This window comes from Suncus etruscus, chromosome 5, assembly GCF_024139225.1.
Source record: "Suncus etruscus isolate mSunEtr1 chromosome 5, mSunEtr1.pri.cur, whole genome shotgun sequence".
Classification (NCBI taxonomy): Eukaryota; Metazoa; Chordata; class Mammalia; order Eulipotyphla; family Soricidae; genus Suncus; species Suncus etruscus.
Genome location: NC_064852.1, coordinates 48116867 through 48139605, shown reverse-complemented (window position 1 = coordinate 48139605; position 22739 = coordinate 48116867).

Below are 22739 nucleotides of genomic sequence, written 5' to 3'. Positions count from 1 at the left end.
ATTTTCCTTTTAAACAGCATAGACACTAATAGTGGTCAGTCAAGTTTGCATTTGGCATCTGAGAACTACAGAAAATAAAGAGACTAGACAATGCAGCTTAAAATTGATAGTTACAGAGAATTTGCAAAGGAGAAATAGTGATTGCACAACTAGATTATAGAGGCCAAACACATTCCAAATAATTCACATTTGTTTAGCATCTGGGACAGTTTAAACCCTATAGGAAATGGAAATGGATGTTGACAAAGCTATATATATCAAGTTCAAAGATAATTCAAATGAATCCATATAACAAATGAAATTTTATGTAAAGAGAGGCATTTAAAGGGAATATTCAGAGCAACACTGCCTACGCCTTTGGGAGACTGCACATTTGGAAGGAAGAAAATTAATCAAATTTTCCTAGCTATGACTTCTTATTTACTTACTGAATCTGGCTAAATGGATTAGTATCAGCTTTACATAGAACACCTACTACGTCCTCCTCTTTTTTCCTCTACTATTAAAGTGTTTCTGAACTAATAATTTGAATCAATATAACTATAGACTATGTTTGAGTCAACAAGATCCTTGTAACCTTAAAACATAACCACATATTTTTTGCTTACAGGAGTCCTGTAATTCCAGAGTTATCAGTTCTCAGTTATCATCAAGAGGAAATATGGCCAAACTTTATAGGGAAGCCTTTCAGATATTAATATATATATATATATACATATATATGTATGTCTGAAGACTGAATTATTGCTAGAGAATCTACATTTTTTAGCTTTCAGTAGAAGTCCAAATTTTCCAAAATAATGTTTAAGTAAATAGAAAGTGTAAGTTCCTTTATTAATTATGTTCAATATCTCTTTAAAGGGGAAACAAAGAATGAGAGTAAAGCAATTAAAATACCAGGAGAATGCTGGAGAGGTAGCACAGTAGTAGGAAGTTTGCCATGCACAAAGCTGACCACGGACAGACCCAGGTTCAATTCCTGGCATCCCATATGGTCCACCGAGCTACCGGGAGTAATTTCTGAGCACAGAGCCAAGAATAACCCCTAAAAGCTGCCAGGTGTGGTTCCCACACCCCCCAAAAAATACTAGCAGAAAGACAGAACTATTATTCCTCCATAATTGGACATTTGGTGATAACAGATATATTGGTTGGTTATGCCCATTTGTGGTAGCAGAAAGCCATCACACTAGGGCACCTTTATTTAAGCGTCAAATATCACATCCAGATTTTTTAAAACAAACCATATTGACATATATTCACATTAAAAGGGATTCTCAAAAATCTACTATTATTTAACATATTCAAAATAAAATAAGTGTTAAAGTTTTTTTTGGGGGGGGGGGGTCACACCAGGCAGTGCTCAGTGGTTACTCCTGGCTCTACACTCAGAAATCACTCCTGGCAGGCTCTGGGGACCCTATGGGATGCTGGGATTCAAACCACCATCCTTCTGCATCTAAGGCAAACTCCCTACCACTGTGCTATCTCTCCAGCCCCTTAAAGATCTATTTTAAATTTAAATACTGCCAACTAGTATCTAGGTATTTATAGTATTAATAGTCCAATAATTTTTAGGAAAGTATTTAGGGAGAAAGAAAGAAAGAAAGAAAGAAAGAAAGAAAGAAAGAAAGAAAGAAAGAAAGAAAGAAAGAAAGAAAGAAAGAAAGAAAGAAAGAAAGAAAGAAAGAAAGAAAGAAAGAAAGAAAGAAAGAAAGAAAGAAAGAAAGAAAGAAAGAGAGAGGAGGGAGGGAAAGGGAGGGGGAAGGTGGGAGAAGGAAGGAAGAGAGGAAGGGAGGGAGGGAAGGAAGGAAGGAATGAAGAGAGGGAGGGAAGAAAGGAAGAAAGGAAGGAGGGAGGGAGGGAAGAAAGGAAGTAAAGAAGGATGGAGGGAAGGAGGGAGGGAGGACAGGAGGGAGGAAGGGAGAAAAGGGAGGGCAGGAAGGGAGGGGGAGGAAGGGAGAGGAGAAAGGGAGGGAGGGAGGGATGGGAGGGGGAAGGAAGGAATGAAGGGAGGGTGGGAGGGAGAAAAGAACTCAAAGGAATAGAGTATATGTTTTTTTATGTGTGAGGTCCTCACACCTGTGGAAATGTTTTCCATATGAAAGAAGACACTATATTAAAGTGCTGAAGAGGCTGTTTCATAAACAACAGAATTCTTAGCTGCATGAGGAATGGGAAAAATAATATTTCTATTACCAGAAGTATACTCGAGTTCATAAAACAGAAGAATAGTGTGTTTTTCTATTGTAATTTTTCTTTCTTTACTCCTCCCATACATGTTTGTAAGTACTAAATTATAAGGGACAGAGAGATAGTAGAATGGGTAAGGCTCTTGCCTTGCATGCAGTTGACCTAGGCTCCATCCCATACATATTTTTTTAAGCTACCTTCCAGATGTGATTTCTGGAACCTCACAAGCATGATCTCTAAGCCTCCAGCACATGTCAAGGTCTAGCCTAACTTCTTCCCAAATATATATATATATTTGTCTCTGGTAGTTCTTTCATTATTCTCTACTAGGTCAGATAATGGCAGACTAGAGATTCAGGATAGAGTTCAAATTCAGTCATCTAGAGAGTCGCAAGGACCCTTTGCTGCAGATAATGTAGAAAGGTTTGTTACCTGTTGGCCTTACTAATTGGATAAGTCTACAATATTCTCAAAGTTCACCTATTGAAATGTGAATCTCATACAAATATACACACAAGTCCATAATACTGTGTCCCATCTACATTGACACATAAAATAAACATAGGATTAATTAATGTACTTCTTTCATAGAATGATCACAAAAATTAAGCTGGCCCATTAAAATAATGAATAGTTCAAATAATTTTAGGTAACAATGATTTATACAGTGTAAATACTAATATGTCATACTTATAAAAGTACATTGTTACCACACAATGCCACAACCAAAGTGCTAACTTTCAAGCAGCATAATCCATTGAATTATTTCATTCTACAACCCCATGATTTCAGTCCATAACCCAACATCTGTCCTGCAGTGAACTTTACCCGTTTCCTTGTTTTCTTATTTATATACCACATGTGAATGAGGTCATCAAGTATTTGTGTTTCTTCTTCTGACTTACTTTGCTCTTATGTGAAGTATTTATAATAGTTCTTTATTATAGATATTGGAACCAAAAGAAGTATTTAAGATATACCCTGATATTTAAAGAAACAAAACTTGCCTAACATTTCAGAGTAAGTTGAAATCAAATGTCCTAAAAATCTACTGTTAAACAAACAAACAAACAACAGTAACAAAAACTTAACTTCTCTGTCTCTTTATGTGGGTAGATAGCCAGAATATGTTAGCAGAAGTGAACTATTACTGAAATTTACAATATTTTATCTTTTTAAAAAAGTTTTTAAAATATATGCCTAATGTTTTCCATTGCAAAAATACAGTTTGTTCATTTGTAGTTATATCTATTATTTTCCCAATGATACATCTCTTGTTTATGGGATGAATAATTGAATATGAGAAACCTTTGTGTTTTTTCCCCCCACATTACTCATTCTCGTCTCTTGACACATATTGAATCAATGCTAACACCCGGGATTTTCACTCTATTCAGGTCAGTGAAAGTCATGATGCAGCTAATGAAAAAAACTTGTACAGCTTGAGTAGTTTGGTTTTCTTTTATTCTTCTTTAAAAAATTAGATATTCTAATATTCCAAGTCTGAGAAGAACATCTCTTCTTTCCTTTGAAAGAGATTTTAATTCTAACCATTCAAAATGTTTACTATCTCAAATTCTAAGCCTCCAGCACAGTTCAGTGCTCCAGATCAATATTTTTCAATGTGAGTTCTGTCAAAGTCCCCTGTTTTATAATAACCTGGAGACATCCCTTAAAGAAATTTATTTCAGGATTATTGTGTATTAATTAATTAATTAGTGTGTATTAAAACTGTGTTTCTAAATCTTTTCCTAACCACATTCCCCTTCCAACTTTGTTTCCTTCCTGTTGCTCTCTGCTCTATTGGTATCCACATCATCTATTGTAGCAGCCCTGATTTTTTCACTTGTGGATATTTATACGGAATATTGTGGAGGGTGCCCACAGGGAGACATAGATCCCTCTTTATAACAGCCCACTTAATAGAATGCTCATATAAAAGGAAAAATATGTAAAATACATTTTTAACTAAATGAATCACCATGATTTACTGAGTTCTAAAGTTCTTCATTGTTAAATTTCAGGCATACAATGTCCCAACACCAGTCCCTTCTTCAGTATTCACTTCTTTCAAACAATGACCCCAGTTTCTCTCTTGGCTCCCACCTTGCCTGTATCACAGGCATTTTTCCCTTCACCACTGTCTTAGTGTGCCTTTTTCTAACTTACCCCACAGAAGTGTTTAGTTTTCTGCTAATGACCAGTTCTCCAGCAAATTGGAATTTTGAAGATGGAGTACAGAAAAATATTCTTTTTATAAATTCCTCTCTCTCTCTCTCTCTCTCTTTTTTTTTTTTTTTTTTTGGTTTTTTGGTCACACCAGGCAGCACTCAGGGGTTACTCCTTGCTCTATGCTCAGAAATCGCCCCTGGCAGGCACGGAGGACCTTATGGGATGCTGGGATTTGAACCACCATCCTTCTGCATGGAGTGCAAACGCCTTACCTCCATACTATCTCGCTGGCCCCAAACTTCTCATTTTAATTCTCATTCATAGACACTTAAAACTGATGCCCTGTTCATCAGGTAGGATAAAAAAAAAACTGATGCCCTGAATTATCTTGAAAATTTTTATTAGAAATAAGAATCATGGAATTTTAAATCTTTATAATGTCCTTTAAGGTTTTAAGATGATTCATCACCACTTGTCTAATTACAATGCTTTTAAAATGTTTGGTTCTTCCACATTAATAAAGTGTAGCAATGAGAAGTATTAAGATTAAGAACAAAGAGGGAGGGACTTCAGAGCATAAAAACCGGCTAACCTTTGCAAAAGCTGGCTCCCTGTGTGTGACACCAGGCGGGGAAAATCCGCGAAAGTACACCGGCCCAGTGGGGCTCAGCTGTGAAAGACTGTGAGTGTGACCTGTCTATGTCTGTCTACTGTCCTCTTGCGTGAAACTCTTGCGAGTGGGGCAAAAAAAGGCTCAGAGGAGCACGGCCGCTCCGCTTCGCTACGCGGCTGTGCACTCTTTCTAAGGAAAGAACTCCATTGCAACAAGAAGGAAAAATCACACTAAGAACGGCGCTATATCACAGAAGCAAACATTTCTCTCCAGACTGTCTTCTCTGTTGCATGCTCGGGCCTAAGATTTGACCCACTGTGAGGCTTCATCCACGGAGGACTCCCCTCCCTTAGAGGCAAGTCAGCCCATCCAGAAAGGGAGGAGCCAGAGGAGTGTGCTGCCTACATCATATAGACAATGAATACCACTACAACACGTAGAAAAACCCACAATACAAGTGTGACAATGGGGAAACAACGCAGGCCAGCATCAGACATAGAGAATGAAGATGACAATTCTGAGGACCAGATAATGACTGAACAACTAATCAACCTCTCAGATAAGGACTTTAGACTAGCAATATGGAAGGTGCTCAACAGACTCCAAGAAACCATGGATCGAGTTGAACAGAACACTAATAAGAACCAAGAAAATATGAAGGCAGAAATGACAAAACTCCAAACTGAAATAACATGTCAACTAACAGGACTGAAAAAGTCAGTAAACGAAGTGAATGACAAAATGGATAAGCTCTGGGACAGGGTATCAGAAGCTGAGAATAGACTTGGTGCTGTGGAAGATGAGATACATAACAATTCCATACAGCAGGAGAGATTGGACAAAAAACTTAAAGCAAATGAGCAGACAATGGAAAAATTAGTCAAAGAATGGGAACAGACGAAAATAGAAGTCTATGATAAGATCAACAGAAGATTAAGAACAATATAGGGACTGGAGATATATAGTAGAGGGTTTAAATTATTTTTCCTAGCATGTGGCTGACAAGTTGCAATCCTAATACCACATATGGTTTTCTGTGGTTTCCCCAAAGCAATCCCTGAACACAGAGCCATAAGTGATCTCTGAGCATAGTCATATGTAGTCCCAAAACAAATAATATTAATATTTACACTTTTAGCAAAAATTTGGTTGAAGAGTTGGTTGAACTTATAAGGATGAAGAGTCTGCTAAATATATTTGTTTATCACTTTACTTAATATTACAACAATTTTATAAATGAGGAAACTATTTTCACTTCTTAAAAATATAGAGACTAGATCTTGGAAAAGTTAAATATTTCTCCCATAATCACATATATTATCAGAGCTAGAGTCAGAATTTGAAAGCAAGCTAATTGAATTATAAGACTGTGCTTAATCCTGCCTCATAGTAGATTGACTTTTATTGCTCTAAAAAATCTGATATTATTCATTAAAAAGATACACCAAACTAGGATAAAATTAAGTTTGATCTTTGATAATAGTACCTTTTAATTGTTGGCACCTTGTCACTCCAAAACTGGAAGTGTGTTATCATCATTCTGCTGCAGATGAGTTTGGTGCTGCCTAGAACCCAATGACATAAGAGTTTTAGAATAAGCTTTATTACTCTTTAATTATATAACCATATAAAACATTTAATTTCTTAGGTCACTATGAATCCATGTATAAAATAATAATCAGGTCAGGAGGTTAAAATATTATCTATTTCAAGCTGTAAAAATATTGAGAATTTCTAAATTTTTCATATAATTATAAAACTTGCTGAGATGACCTTCATTTCACTGAAGAAAAACATACCAGCTCAACTCTGCTTAGTTATACAATCTGCACCAGAAAACAGAAAAGTTTAAGAGACATAGTCTCTTATAGACTATAGTCTATAGTCTCTCATAGACTTTAAAATTGAAACTGATACTTCTTTTTTATCCTGTCTCCTTTGTTTGACACACAGCAAGCTATCTCCACCTCTGTATTGCCATTTCAGGTTCCCCAGTTCTGCTGATTGGCTACCTCATCTCATTTTCTTATAACCTATCTAGAGCTGCCCAATATGGCAGCTCCCAATGTTGGCTGTTTGAGTCTCAAGGTGTCAATTCCAGTTCTGAAAAAGTGGGAATTTGACTGCCTCTGGATACATAATCATTATTGTTTGAATTACCTAGGACAAATAGGTAGGATGGCATTGTCTACCTCTTGATGTTGTCCATTTCAAGTAAATGATTTCAGTCACTTATGCAGAGATTTTACTTTGTTAAAATATCCAGAATAAATCTTTTATGAATAATATTGACAGGGTTGGATCTAGAAAAATCAATATATTTTTAAGTTATTTTTATATTATTTTCTGATATTTTTATCCTGTTTTTTTCCCCTTTTCTCATTTTCTTCATGTAACTTTCCACTTTAGTTTTTTCTAGTCTCCCTATTTTATTTCCTTCCACTATTTAAATATATGTTTATATTTTTATTATTTTTATTAATATCTTTATTTAAACACTATGGTTACAAGCATGTTTATAGTTGGGTTTTAGTCATAAAAAGTACACCCACCTTCACCAGTGCAACCTTCCCACCACCAATGCACCCATCTCTCTCTTCTCCCACCCCTATCCTATCTTTGAGACAGACATTCTATTCCTTTCACTTATTATCATTGTCATGATAGTTGTTGGTTAGTTATTTCTCTAACTGCACACTCCAATTTCATGGTAAGCTTCATATCATAGGCTGATCCTTTCAGACCTCATCTCTAACTGTCTCTAGGTATTATTACCATGCTATCTTTTATTTGTCTTACATCCCACAGATGAGTGAAACTATTCTGTGTCTATCTCTCTCCCTCTGACTCATTTCACTCAGCATCATAGTTTCCATATCCATACATGTATAGGAAGATTTCATGACTTCATTTCCCCTGATATCTGCTGAATAGTATTCCATTGTGTATATGTACCACAGTTTTTTTTTATTTTGTTTATTTGTGACTGGGAGGTTTTCAATTGAACCAACACAAATATAATCAAATAATTCCTAGCTAATGTTAAAATAATTACATCATAGTTATTCATGAGAGTGATTATTATATGCCCATTAGAGTGTTAAGGCTTCACATATATTTTATCACTTTAGGTTCACAAAATAAATATTATTAATTTTTTCCACCTTATAAAATTAATATTCTTTGCAGCTGCGTAGCTTGTGCAAGCTCACACAGCTGTTAAATGTAAGAGCTTATGTTCATTCTCAGCTTTCATAGCTAAAATCATTGTGACTGTGACTACTATGGTCATGATACACAAATCAAGGTATACTACCACTGAGTCATACTCACTGAGCCACAAATTAAGTTTTAGGAATTCTGAGAGCTAGTTCTTAAATACCCATTCTAAAAAATTTTAATTATAAAGGTTTTAGTTATTCTTTTTTTTTTTTTTTTTGTGGTTTTTTTGGGTCACACCCGGCAGTGCTCAGGGGTTACTCCTGGCTCCATGCTCAGAAATCGCTCCTGGCAGGCACGGGGGACCATATGGGACGCTGGGATTCGAACCGATGACCTCTTGCATGAAAGGCAAACGCTTTACCTCCATGCTATCTCTCCAGCCCCAGGTTTTAGTTATTCAATTAAGCTAATATGGCCAATAATTTTTAAAACTCACCACTTTGGGGGCTGAAGAGATAGTACAGAAAGTACTTGCCACTTGCCTTGCAAGTGGTTTACACAGATGTCATCTCCCGAACTGCATTATCTCCAGACCCCTGGCAGTAGTATCTATGTGCACAAAGTCAAAGTTAACACTTAGCACAGGCAAAGTGATCCAAGATCATAAATAAACAAACAAATAAAATATTTTTCTTATTTCTGATTTACTTAACTGTGTTTTTCCATTACAGATGTATATGAGCTGATCTATATCTATTGCATCTTTACGATAAACATACGATAAAATGATGTGAACATATCATTCTAACTCATGTCTGTGAATGTTATCTTAATGGCTAGAAATCAAATCTATTTACACTACAGAAATTGGCAAAGCATCACACATTAAAAAAAATAGAAACAAAAGACTAATGTAACCTACACAAAATTCATCTGAACTTGATCTCTGGGAAACAGATTATTTGAGATTTTGAAGAATCTATCTCTAATGGAAGACTCTTAAGCTGCCTTTCCAGAGAAGTCTCCTGGGAGGAGGTATCGGACACAACCAAACATCTGCTCAATTATGATTGCCTTCAAGACCACAAATGGTTTATTGTCCAGACAAAAAACATAGGAGTTAAATTAGCCCCAGCCTATAAGTGGCACATTGCCCAAATTGAGAACTTTCCAAGATCTGACTGAATTTTCTTGTTGGCACAGCTAAGTATCTGTGTTGGCAGTTTTGAAGCCACTGCAGTCTCTGTGAAGAGTTGGCTGGGTTCCTTTCTTGTCCGAGGCAAGAGTAAACAGGGAAGAGTTGACCCAGAGGTTAAATCAAAGCACAGTGGCACTTTTCACGCATATTGCCTGGGCATCTGTTTTAGACTGTTTATTCACTAGAACTGTCTAGGTTAATGGTAAGCCAAAGAGAGGAGGATCTTGCAGCTGGAGGAGATAAATATGTAATGGCATGTGTGGGTGGTCATTTTATGCTGTTTCTGGGCTGAAATAATGCCAGCTTCTTATGTTGTCTGTGGAAGTAGCAATTATTCTTCTCTCTTTGACTGAAGTAGTTATTTTTGGTAAAAAGCTATTAAGCCTTTTGACTAAGAACATGTTGGATACCCTGTGGTTGGTTAGCTATGTTTAGATCACTGTCTCTGTGACCTTGGACAAATCTCCCAGTACTCCCATTTTCCTTTTATTGTGCTGAGAATGGAAAAGAGGGACTTGTCAAGATCTACCTAAGGAAAAAGAGCTTTAAAAATTTTGAACTTTCATCATTTTATTATTTTTATTATTTATTATAAAACTTTGCATAATTAATTTATTGACTGTTACTCAGTTAAGGCTAGAGAGATGATGCAGTGGGTAGAGTGCTTGCCTTGTATGTGGGTTATCAATTTTTATCCCTACCATTTCAGGAGGCCCCTTGAGTACTATCTGAGTGAAGAGACCCCTTGAGTACTATCAGGAGTGATTCGTGAGTGAAGAGACAGGAGTGAGCCCCGATCATTACTGTGTGTGACTTCAAAATAAAACAAAAAGTTACTCAATTCATTTTTACCAGACACTGCATCATACTCAAAATAAAGTCAAACTTTTACTTGTGATCCTTTATTTCATTTTTTGTGGGTGGGGTACACTCCATGTTGGTCAGAAGTTGCTCCTGGCCCTGTGCTCAGAATTTAGTCTTGGTACTGCTTGAAGAATCATATGGTATTCTGGAAAATAAACCTATATCAGTTGCATGCAAGGCAAGCACCATACCTGCTCTTCTATCTCCTACCTTTCTAACCCTTGAAAAAATTTGTTTTTTAAATTTATTTTTAATAATCGTCTGACTCAGTACAATATATGGAATATTGTTTTATATTTGGGGTGTTTCTTTTGTGTATATTTCAAAAAGCCTCTTAAATTTACTTTAAATGTATATGCATATGTCAATAATAACCAAAGATAGTTTATTTATTAGTTCATATTTTAATATAACAATATAATTTTGTGTGTAGAAAACACTGAAGGAAACTTACAATTCCTTCTTTGTAAAGTCAAATACAAGTTTACATGAAAAGAAAATTCATCTCAAAAATATATAATCAAAATCAAACTATAAATATGAGATTATGTATAAATCATATGTATATAAGATTCATCAACTATTTAACTAATATTCTACAATTTTGTTGGCTTTTAATTTACTTAGTAAACTATATTGCCAAAGCTGAGTGTCTACCCAAAGTTAGCTATCTAGTCAGCCTCTAGGTCAGCTATACTTGAGTGAGATAGTACCAAGCACTTTTATTCTCAATGTGTCACTATTACTTGTAAACCAATAAAATATAGACCATGAAAAGGAAGGAATTTGATATAAAAGCTAAGTTAATATAAAACATTTTAAAGATTAATGACTAGAAATAGTTATTAATAAATTAAGCATTGTAAAATAAGTTAATTATCAGGGGTAAATAAAAAATTGTTGGAGAAATTTGCACCAAAAGTACTTGTAAGACTTTTATAGTGCTGAAAATAAAACAATACTGTATATCATGAGGTACTTTTGAAAGAAAAATGTAAACTGCCTAGCAACAGATGCTTAAAGAATAAAACTGACCTATATCAAAGACCTGATGATGGGCGCGGAGAGCACAGCGGCGTTTGCCTTGCAAGCAGCCGATACAGGACCAAAGGTTGTTGGTTCGAATCCCAGTGTCCCATACGGTCCCCCATGCCTGCCAGGAGCTATTACTGAGCAGACAGCCAGGAGTAACCCCTGAGCAACGCCGGGTGTGGCCCAAACCCCCCCCCCAAAAAAAAGGCCTGATGATATAATTTTATTTTATACTAGAATACTTTTGAACTTACTTAACAAATATTTTTTCAGTTTTCTGATCCATCAATTATAGTTCTGAGTTTTATCAGATTAGTAAACTAAGGAATTTGGGAAATGGGGGCCAGAGAGATAGTATGGAGGTAAGGCGTTTGTCTTGCATGTAGAAGGTCAGTGGTTCGAATCCAGCATCCCATATGCTCCCCCGAGCCTGCCAGGAGCAATTTCTGAGCATAGAGCCAGGAGGAACCCCTGAGCGCTGCCGGGTGTGACCTAAAAACCAAAACAATCCAAAAAATAATTTGGGAAATTGGTGCTGAAGCCATAGTACAATGGGTAGAAAGCATGCCTTGTATGCAACCCACTAAGGTTAAATCCCCTTACATTGGGCCCGGAGAGATAGCACAGCGGCGTTTGCCTTGCAAGCAGCCAATCCAGGACCAAAGGTGGTTGGTTCGAATCCCGGTGTCCCATATGGTCCCCAGTGCCTGCCAGGAGCTATTTCTGAGCAAGTAGCTAGGAGTAACCCCTGAGCACTGCCAGGTGTGGCCCAACCCCCCCAAAAAAAAATCCCTTTATATTCCAGATGGTTCCTTAAAGCCCTGCCAGAAACAACTCCTGAGCACCATCAGGTGTGCCCCCCAAAATATTAATTTAAAAATAAAAAAGTTGTATTTTGTAAGTTACTAAGTTGTTTTAAAATTATCTTTTTATTTCTGCAGAGACACAATACAATACTCTTAGATAAAGAAAAATGCACAAATAAGCAACAGCACACAAAAATGTTCTGGATATGAAAGGAAAAACTGGCAAGGAAATAAACAGTGAGACAGAAAGACTGGGAAGAAATAATCTTGGAGGTACAAAGGGTACTATTTTTATATAGTAGACAATATTGAACCACTGACTAATTTTAATCAGGATACTAAATTTAGAATAACATTTTTGTTTTGGGGGGTTTTTTGGGCCACACCCAGTGACACTCAGGAGTTAATCCTGGCTAAACGCTCAGAAATTGCTCCTGTCTTGGGTGACAATATGGGACGCTGTCCCATCCTGGTCCGAGGTCCATCCTGGGTCAGCCCTGTGCAAGGCCAACACTCTGGCTATCGCTCCGGTCCCTAGAATAAAAATTTTAATACTTTTCTGTTAATAGCATATAGGGTATAAAGGGATGCCAGTGAAAAAATATATTTTTACTTGGATAAAAAACTTTATCACTAGCAATATTTGCTTGAAATAGTCTGAGGCTAGATACTAGGAAGAAAACAGTTTTCTATCAGGGATGGTGAATGTGAGCAGAGAAAATGTCTCAGTATCTGAATTGTCCATTTGTTGGCTATAGGTTAGTTACAGAAAAAATGTAAATGAGGTAATTGTGCCACTACTATGTCATGAGATGTCATAAAGGAAGGTTCAAACGGTAGTTTGAAAATATACTGGGTTATTTCTGTGGATAAAATTATCTTATATTGGCATATTTAATTTATTATGGGGATAGTTAAGCAATGCTTTTCTTTATACTTGACACAGTAACATAAGAATATAGATATAAAGAGCATAGAATTTAGAGAAATACAGACTTTGAAGTGCATTGTTGCTATTTGCTAATTAAATAGCTTGAGATAAATTTCCTGTACAGTTTCAAAAGGAATTAATGTACTCAGAAGTTTCCAAAAAATTAACATAATCTCAAAAATTGGAAGTTTCCAACATCATGGCTATCACAAAGTAAATACCAGGATATAGTATTCTCCATACTTAGATCATGGACAGTGAAAATCTCACAGGGAAAAGTATTTTGTACTAAGTACTATCTCAAAAACAAAATCTGGCCAGATAGATAATACAGTGGCTAAGGTCTTGCAAATAGCCAACCCAGGATTGATCTCCAGCACCATATGTGGTCTCCCAAATCCCACCAATAACAAACAGTTTCTAAATTCAGAGCCGACCGTAAGCCCTAAACACAACCAGATATAACCCTAATATAAAAAAGTAAAAATATAAAGAGTCATAAAATTATCACTCAAAGAGATATAATTTTTTATTCTCATAGCCTGAAAATAAAATTAACCTCACTTCACATAAATATAAGTTAAATCTGTATTCCCAGATATTTGGAATGAAGATATCAACATTTCATTATCCAGCAACAACCTGAAATTTTAAAATCCTCCCTCTGATAGGACTCCATTTTCTCACCATTATGAAAATAGTCAAAACCTTTGTAAATGAGGGGTTACAAGTTTGAGGCTATGGGCTGAACTACAGAAGATACAAACTTCAAGATACTAATTTCCTGTGTCCTCTCAGTGGGCAGTAATTATCATGACAATGAACATAAAAATACTGACCACTCCTCCTATGTTTGTTAGTTGTGATTCTCATTCACAATTGTGTGCAAACTATTGACAAAGATTTTCTTTATTAATAAAGTAAAAAACTATTCTTTGGCAGAACTCTTTCATTATATAGGTTTGCATTTCCTGTCTCCTACTTTCCTTAACACAATAATGTAGAAACAGATATGCATTCCCATTCATTAAGCACTTTGAAGCAGCAGTTTGAGATATTTCCAAACAAAACAAACATAGTTGAATTTCTCAAGAGAAATCTTTTTCTAGGGAAGTCTACAAACTGACATTTGAGACTAAAAAGCCAAAAATGTAGATTTGGGCTAGCTATAAGGTTTGTTACTTGCAGCAGAGAATAACATGAAGCATTTTTATCCCAAAAGAAATATCTTAATTCATATTATTATACCTTATTCTGGGTCTAAATATTTCAGAATTGATTCCTTTCCATATTTCTTCCCTCAAAATTTTCCTTCTGATCTACTTAGAAATAATAAACTTTTGGATTTCAGTATGAGAGTAATAAAGCTGTGATACACTAAACATGTATTTTACAACAATAACATGAATAATTATGATCATTATTTCTTCCTGTTGATTTCTCAAACAGAGCTAAGTCTGCATGTCTTACAAAGAAACATCAAATAGTCTGACATTTAAAATGTTATTGTATGTAATTATACATCAGTTAACTGGCTTTAAGAAAGATTTCCATATAGGGTGTGAAATTTTGAGAAACTTTCTTTTCAATGGAAGTCAAAGGAAACTGGATAGCTGATCTTCCTCCCAAAGTAATTCTGCCCTAAGCTTTTCAAAAGGCACAGAAGTAGCACCCAGCAAAGATGTCAGATCTGTCAGAATAATTTAAAGAAAAGGCAGAAAGTTGCTGGAGGGAAATTCATACTCCAGATAAAAAAAAATATTAAGTTTTTTTTTTTTTTCTGGTGGCCTATGTTGAGACATATAATAGTCCAGACTGCTGTTTTACTAAGAGGCTAAATTTCCAAAAGAGAAAACAACAGCAAACAGCCTGCCAATTTACTCAACAAAGTCACAATTGGCTGGAGAGTTGTTCAAAGTAAAACCACTAATTACAAATTCCTGGTTCTAACAGTCTTAAATATTAACATATCTTGAGAAACTTTAGCATATCACATTCATTACTCTCAGGTAGCTCTGAACCTGTCTAAACATCCTCTTTGCCCTATAACTTCCCTAGCTCTACTGGAAAAGTTGCCGTCAACACAAACCACAAAGCCAGAAATGCCCCTGGCAAGAGGACAAGATGGATTGCTGTTCAGTTCTGTAAAGTGCCATGTGGAAAGGGGATCTTGACAATCCTATATCAAAACAATAATCCTAGTTGGTGGAATTTTACAGTCTCCTTTCATTGGGCTGGTAAATTTTAAAATTCATCCTCACTAATGTATGACAGTGAAAGTAAGAACAATAAATGACCAAAAAGAACGTTGAAGAGTACCAGGAAGGAGTCACCAAGCAAAACTCCAAGAACAACGTGTTTGGAGAGGAACAAGTTCCTCAGAAATAGAGAGAAGTGTCAAACATCTACATTTCTAAAAATTCAAAGAGGTTAGTAGGCTTAAACTCTCCATTATAACCCAGGTGATTTCTCTTCCAGAATGGAAGAATTCCCCCAGCAATTTCATTTATAAACAGGACCCAAGTGTAGAGTCACAAAATGTTTAAAGTTGGAAAGGACCTGTAATCACTGGCAGAAGGATTGGTATGTTGCATGAAATTATAAAGTAAAGCTTCTATTATAATGTAAATCAATATTTCAATAAATAATTGAAAATAAATAAAGTTTGATAAAGGACTTTGGGCTGGATATATGAAGCTACTAAATATGAGATTATAAGGGAGAAATAATCATCTTAAATGTATTCTCATTTAACTAGGAAAAAAGTATATTAACATAAAAAGTAGGTATACAAATGCCTAAAAAGTGCACTAGAGGGGCTGGGCGGTGGCTCTAGAGGTAAGGTGCCTGCCTTGCCTGCGCTAGCCTTGGACAGACCACGGTTCAATCCCCCAGCGTCCCATATGGTCCCCCAAGCCAGGAGCAACTTCTGAGCACATAGCCAGGAGTAACCCCTAAGCGTTACCAGGTGTGGCCCAAAACAAAAAAAAAGTGCACTAGAAGCTGTATGTGTCCCATATCTCCCCCCCCCCCCCATGCCTGCCAGGAGCTATTTCTGAGCAGACAGCCAGGAGTAACTCCTGAGCACCGCTGGGTGTGGCCCAAAAACCAAAAACCAAAAAGAAAAGAAAAGAAAAGAAAAGAAAAAGAAAATCCTAGTAAACTGAATCAGAAATGAAAAGGGGGATATCATAGCAGATACCACAAAAATTTGAAGTATTGTCAGGTATTACTTAGAAAATTTCTATGTCACAAACCTGGGTAATCTAGAAGAAATGGTTAAAATTGTGTGCTACTATAACCAACTCAGTTTTTATCAAAAAAAAAACATAACACTTGAATTACTGTCAAGAAAATTGAAAATTGAAAAGTTAATCAAAGTCTCTCAAAAACAAAATCCCAAGTCCATATGGGTTTACTATGAGTTCTCTGAAACCTTTAAAGACCTACCGCCAAACTTCTTAAGGTTCCTTCAGAAATTGGAATGCTCCAAACAATTTCTTTGAGACAAACATTACCATGATATAAAAAGTAAACAAACATCACACACATAAAAATAGGAGAAATTACATTTGTATCCCTGATGAACATAGATGCAATGGACCTCAACAAAAATATTAGCAAAGTGACTCCAACAATACATCAAAAAGAGATTGGGGTGAGAGTGATAGTACAGTTGGTAGGGCGCTTGCCTTATATACAGTCTAGCTGATATCAACCCCCACACCTCTTTTGATCCCCTAAACTACACCAGAAATGATCTCTGAGTACAGAGCCCGAGGTAAGCCCTGAGCACCATTTAGCATGACAGCAACAATTTTTTAGCCAAATATAATACAAAGATATGATGAAAATAAAATTAGCATGAAGCTTATTTCTAGATGATCACTTCTGTTTTTTTCCTCATCTGCGTGTAACTGTTTATCAGAATATTATCTTACGTGCTTAAAATGCATCAAGTAGTAGATATTGTCTTTTGTTTTGTTTTGTTTTTTGGTCACATCCGGCAGCACTCAGGGGTTACTCCTGGCTCTACACTCAGAAATCACTCCTGGCAGGCTGGGGAGACCATATAGGATGCAGGGATTTGAACCACCATCCTTCTGCAAGCAAGGCAAATGCCCTACCTCCATGCTATCTCTCCAGCCCCAGATATTGTCTTTCGATTTTCTACTAGTCAAGTACAAATTTTACCTTTCTGGAATAGCTGTTACAGGTAGAAATGCACTTGCCTTTCATGCAGATGATCCTTATTAGTTGTCTAACACCATATATGGCCCCAGAGCATGTCAGCAGTGATCACTGACAAACATCAGGAGAAATCTCTGAGCACAGCTGGCATGGACCACACCCAGTCTCACAAACATAGCTTTGTATTTCTATGCTATTCTTCACCCAGCATAAAATCACGTTTACTTTATCTTCTTTTTTCTTTTTATCTTGCTTTTCTTTCTTCTTTTTCTTTCATTTTTCTTTCTTCTTTTTCTCTTTCTTTTCTTTCTATTTCTTTTTTCCTTTTCATTTATTTATTTCTTCCTTCTTTGTCTCTTTCTTAGTTAGAATTGCTATTTCAATGAATACACTAGAAACATAGTTTTTAAATATGATCACATCTATATCGTAAGTTGCTTTTCCTAGTGCTAAATTTACTTTGTTTTTTTTTCATTGCTTACTTGTTACATATTAGTTGCTAAAATATCCTGAAATTCTCTGCTAAAAATGGACAAGGCAATAAACATTTCTGCTAATTCATCTGGAGTACTCAGATATCTTTCTCTGATCTCAAAGAGTTTCTTTCTGAGTTTGGTTTTAGGACCACATTTTGAGTGTGCTCAAGGCTCACTCCTGATGGAGCACAGGAGACTATATTAGAAGCTAAGAATTGAACAGCCTTGATGACATGCAAGTTCCTTATCTCCTGTACCAAATATCCAAGTGACTTTTTGTTTTTAATTTTTTAATCAGTTTTCCGGGGAGCTGTTCATCAGTATCCTGGAATCTCCATCTTTTTTTTTTTAGACCCTAGGTTCCTGAAGTCTCTAAGCTTCTTCTTTCTTGATTATTTTCTCATGTCACTAAAGAACATTCTCTAATAACTTCTTTTTTGTTTTGTTTTGTTTTGTTTTTGGGGCCACACCCGTTTGATGCTCAGGGGTTACTCCTGGCTAAGCGCTCAGAAATTGCCCCTGGCTTGGGGGGACCATATGGGACGCTGGGGGATTGAACGACAGTCCTTCCTTGGCTAGAGCTTGCAAGGCAGATACCTAGCGCCACCTCGCCGGCCCCTCTCTAATAACTTCTAAAGACAAGTTTTGTGGTAGTTTATGAAACTAAAAATATGTCTTTCCTACTGAAATGACAATAGTATCTTCTATCTATATGTTTGCTTGAAAAAATTTCTTGGGATATAATTATAGGTTAAAAATAATTTTCCCTCATCTCTTCAAAGGAATTAATCTGTCATTTTCTACTTTTTTTAAATTTTTATTATAAAATTTACCAAATTGTGCATAATATTATCTTTCTAGGCATAAAGACTTGAAGCACCTATCCCACTACAGAATGATCTTCATTAACCAGTATCCTCAATTTCCCACCAACCTCTATATCTTGCCTCCATTAGGTGCAAGCACATTTACTATGTATTGCCTGTTCCAACACAGAGGCAAATTGGGAATTATCAAAACTTAAATCAACAAAGTCAACTTCAAATGATTGTTGTATCTCTCCATGGCGTTACTAAAGTCAATGTCTAAGAGTTACTGATGTCAGTGTCTAGAGCTGTGATTGGTGCTAATTGAGACTTCTGTATTAATGTTTAGGCTCACTAAGTTTAGTAAATTTTTATGTAATTTTCCCACCACATTTTCTGTGATATTACTGGGCTGACACTACTATAAAATATTGAGGAGTTGCCACACTGCCCAGGATGTACCTACCTGAAACAAATTCGGTACCTTGAAAGTTTGATAAGGTTAAGTTGCAGAGCTGGACCATTTATATTGCAGGATGTAACATGTGGCTTGGAGTTCCTGTAATTTGTGTAAAAAGGAGAAACTACTCACCCCCTTTTCTGTGAATGCCACAGAGGCATCAGGCTGAAAAGGAGTACCTGAAAAATATCAGTGGCCATATTTTCTTCTGAAGCTTGATGGAGGAGCCAAGATTTCTGCTTGGAAGATAGTACCTGTAGGGATAAGGGGACTTCTGGGTTTTCAATAATCGGGCGGATCCCTATTTTTTACTTTTAAATGCTGCTTTGTGATGGTCCATCTTACAGTGATTTCTATCCATCTAAACATTTGTTTTTGAATATTCTACATTCTGGTATTTTATATTGATGTTAAACATTTGAGTAATTTACATTTATTTTTCTGATACTCAATGACCCTAACAATTGAAAATATTTTAATCCTAGGAATTTTTGTTTTGTTTTTGGGTCACACCCAGCTGCGCTCAAGGGTCACTCCTGGCTCTATGCTCAGAAGTCGCTCCTGGCAGGCTCAGGGGACTGTATGAGATCCTGGGATTTGAACCACTGACCTTCTGCATGCAAGTCAAACACTTTACCTCCATGCTATCTCTCTGGCCCTGATCCTAGGAATTTTTTTAAAGTTTTCCTTCTATATTTTTCTAGTCTCTTTTTTTCAGAACTTATATTATTCACAAATTTGATTTTATTATATGGTTTAACTTTTCCTCTACTTTCCCTTTTCTTTTTCTATTTTTGTCAACTAGTTTGCTTCCATAAGTTTTGAAGTCAGGTAAACGTATTTTTAGTAACAAAAATTTCATCTTTTTTTTTTCTTTATGGTCCTTTTATAGCTTGTTTGATTGATATTGTTTTTGGATGTGAGAGTAACTTTTTAAAAATACTTTTCTTCTCTATATAGATTGTCTCCCCCAGGAGCTTATGTCTTTTATTATTATTTCAATATATTATATATAATCCATTTAATATGCTGAACACTTTTTGTCAATTTACATTTTATTTTATTTATTTATTTATTTTGGGTTTGGGGCCACATCTGGTGACACTCAGGGGTTATTCTTGGCTTTGCACTCAGAAATGGTCCTGGCTTGAGAGACCATATGGGATACTGGAGGATCCAACCACAGTCTGTCCTCGGTCAGCCGTGTGCAAGGCAAACGCCCTACCGCTGTGCCACCGCTCTGTCCCCCAACTTACATTTTAATAACAGATAAAGTTTTTAGTATAATATGCTGATTAAAAGCTCTGTTTGGGGAGCTGGAGATATAATATAGACAGTGAGGCATTTGATTCACATGTGGCTGATCCAAGTTTGAAACTCAATACTCTATATGATTCCATGAGCACTACCAAGAATGATTCCTAAGCAGAAGCAGAAAGTTAGCACTAGTGGATTTGACTCGAAAGCCAAAATCCAAATCAAACAGCAATAAATAAATATATAAATAATAACTTTGTTTTTCACATTGGCAAAGATAATAGTCTAACAACTAACCTGTAGGAAGCAAACCATTATTGGGATAATCTCAGTTGTTAACTTCAGGAGGGATCTCCTCTTGTTAGAGCAGTTTCCTCTGATTCTTTGTTACCTAAAATAATATAGTTTTCTAGTTTTCTCGAACAAATGTGAAAAAAATGTATATGATAGAAAATGTATATGAAAATTGTATATGATAGTTCAGTAAGGGCATTTTCACTCAATTTTCTTGTATTATAAAAATATACTTTCAATATAAGTAAGGCGCCTTAGTTTAGACCCTATCCTATTTAGTCTTTTTTACGTTTTCTTAGGTTGTGGTATGGTAATCATTAGTTAAATGTAGTGCTTGATATGATCTAAGGATTGAATTTCTCTTATAGTAATCTTTCTTCCTATTTTCAATTACATTTTATATTATATATTCCACAGGTAACAGAGGTCTCAATACATAACACTTTCTAGTATATTCTTTATTTAAAAATTTTGAAAAGATGAAGAAAGGTAGACCTTCTACCTTGAAAGACATCCTTATTTTTTGTCAGTCTATTTAGACACCATTCAAGTGTCATTGTTCTAGTTCTTAAGTTATATTGCTAACTCCATTGAATGTCTCTTTTCCCTTAAGAACTTGTTCAATGGTGTGCTAAAATCTTATCCCAGATAGAAAGAAAAAAAAAAGGCTCTACTATATACCACTTGCTCATTTTAGTGATATATATCCTACAGTAGCTGTTTTAAAATCTACCAGTAGAAGATGACTGAATAAGGAGAATCTTTGTTTGCAATCTCCTGTGGTCATGGTAAAAGCTACATCAAAACTGAACTAACCAACACGGAATCTGACTGAAATATAAACAAACAAAACTTTACATCAAGGGCTGAAGAAAAGCATCTAGAGTGATCAAAGGAAAAAAAAATGCTTTCATCAAGAAATAAACCCAACAGAGAAAAAAAAATAAATTAAACAAGATATTTAAAAGGTGCAAAATTTTGCTAAGGATAGCAAAGGACAGTAACACTAAAGTCCTAACACCCCAGTCTGTGAGGCAATAAATAAAATGGTATTAAAGAGGGACCAGAGTCAAAGGCAGGTGCCATCTTGGAATTTTGCCATCTCACAATTTTGCTGATGGACATCAAATTGTATAACCCTGGCAAAGATATAAGCTCTTTGAAGATAGATGCTCATCATTATTGCTTACTCCTAGAAGACAAACTGACCCACCTCTGTCTATTAAGTCACATCTTGACCATCAAAAAACACCAAGAGAGCATAACCCACTAGGAATGGGGTCCTTCCTACCAGCTATACTCTTTTCAGCCCCAAAGGACTGAGCTCAGTGGCACATGTAAAACTCTAGACTCTGTTCAAGCAATTACTTAGACAACATAGGCCAATGAGGTGGAAGACAAAAAAATAATGAGGCAGAAAGATAGTACAGCAAGTGAGTGGGGCACTTACCTTGAATACAGCTGACCTGGCTTTGATCTCCAGCATCCTATATTGTCCACCAAGTCAAGCAAAAGTGTTCCCTGATGATAGAGCCAGGAATAAGCCCTGAGAACACTGTGTGGTTCAAAATAGAATAAGAACCCATAAATATGTATATATTATATATATGTATATAAGATATGTAGTAATATATCACTATACAAAAGTGCTATATTTCCATCTACAATACCCTATAATATAGACATCTACACTCTTGTAACCCAATTATACCTCAATTAAAAATAAAAAATATTTTGTCATGCCATAAGCTCTATAATTTAATCATTGTATTTTATGATAGGCAAGCACATGCTTGAACCTAGCACAATTTATGCCTTTCAAAACTGTTTATTACCTCGTCTTGAGATATAAGATTTTACTTTATCTTATTTAATGGGATATAATATATTTTCATATCCAGCTTGTTCTGAGGTAGATGAGGAAAATAAAAAAATATTCACAAATGGCACAAGTATAAAAAAATGAATATTATCCAGGGCAGGGGAGATATCTCAAGTGGTAAAGCACCAGTTTAGCATGTACAAGACCCTGACTCAGATCCCCAGTACCACTCCCATGACTCTGGTGGCCCCTGAGAACTACCATCTGTACATTCTTAAAAACTGTTGATGTGAGATATATATGTAGGACTTTACTTCAAACAATGCTGCATTTTTTATATTTCAGCTTCACTGTCTTCACCTTTATTAGTTTTTCCCTCTCCACTTTTCTCACTGTTCTATAAACACACTTATTAAAAATGATTAAATCTAGGCCTGACAACAGTGTAGCAAGTTGAGAACT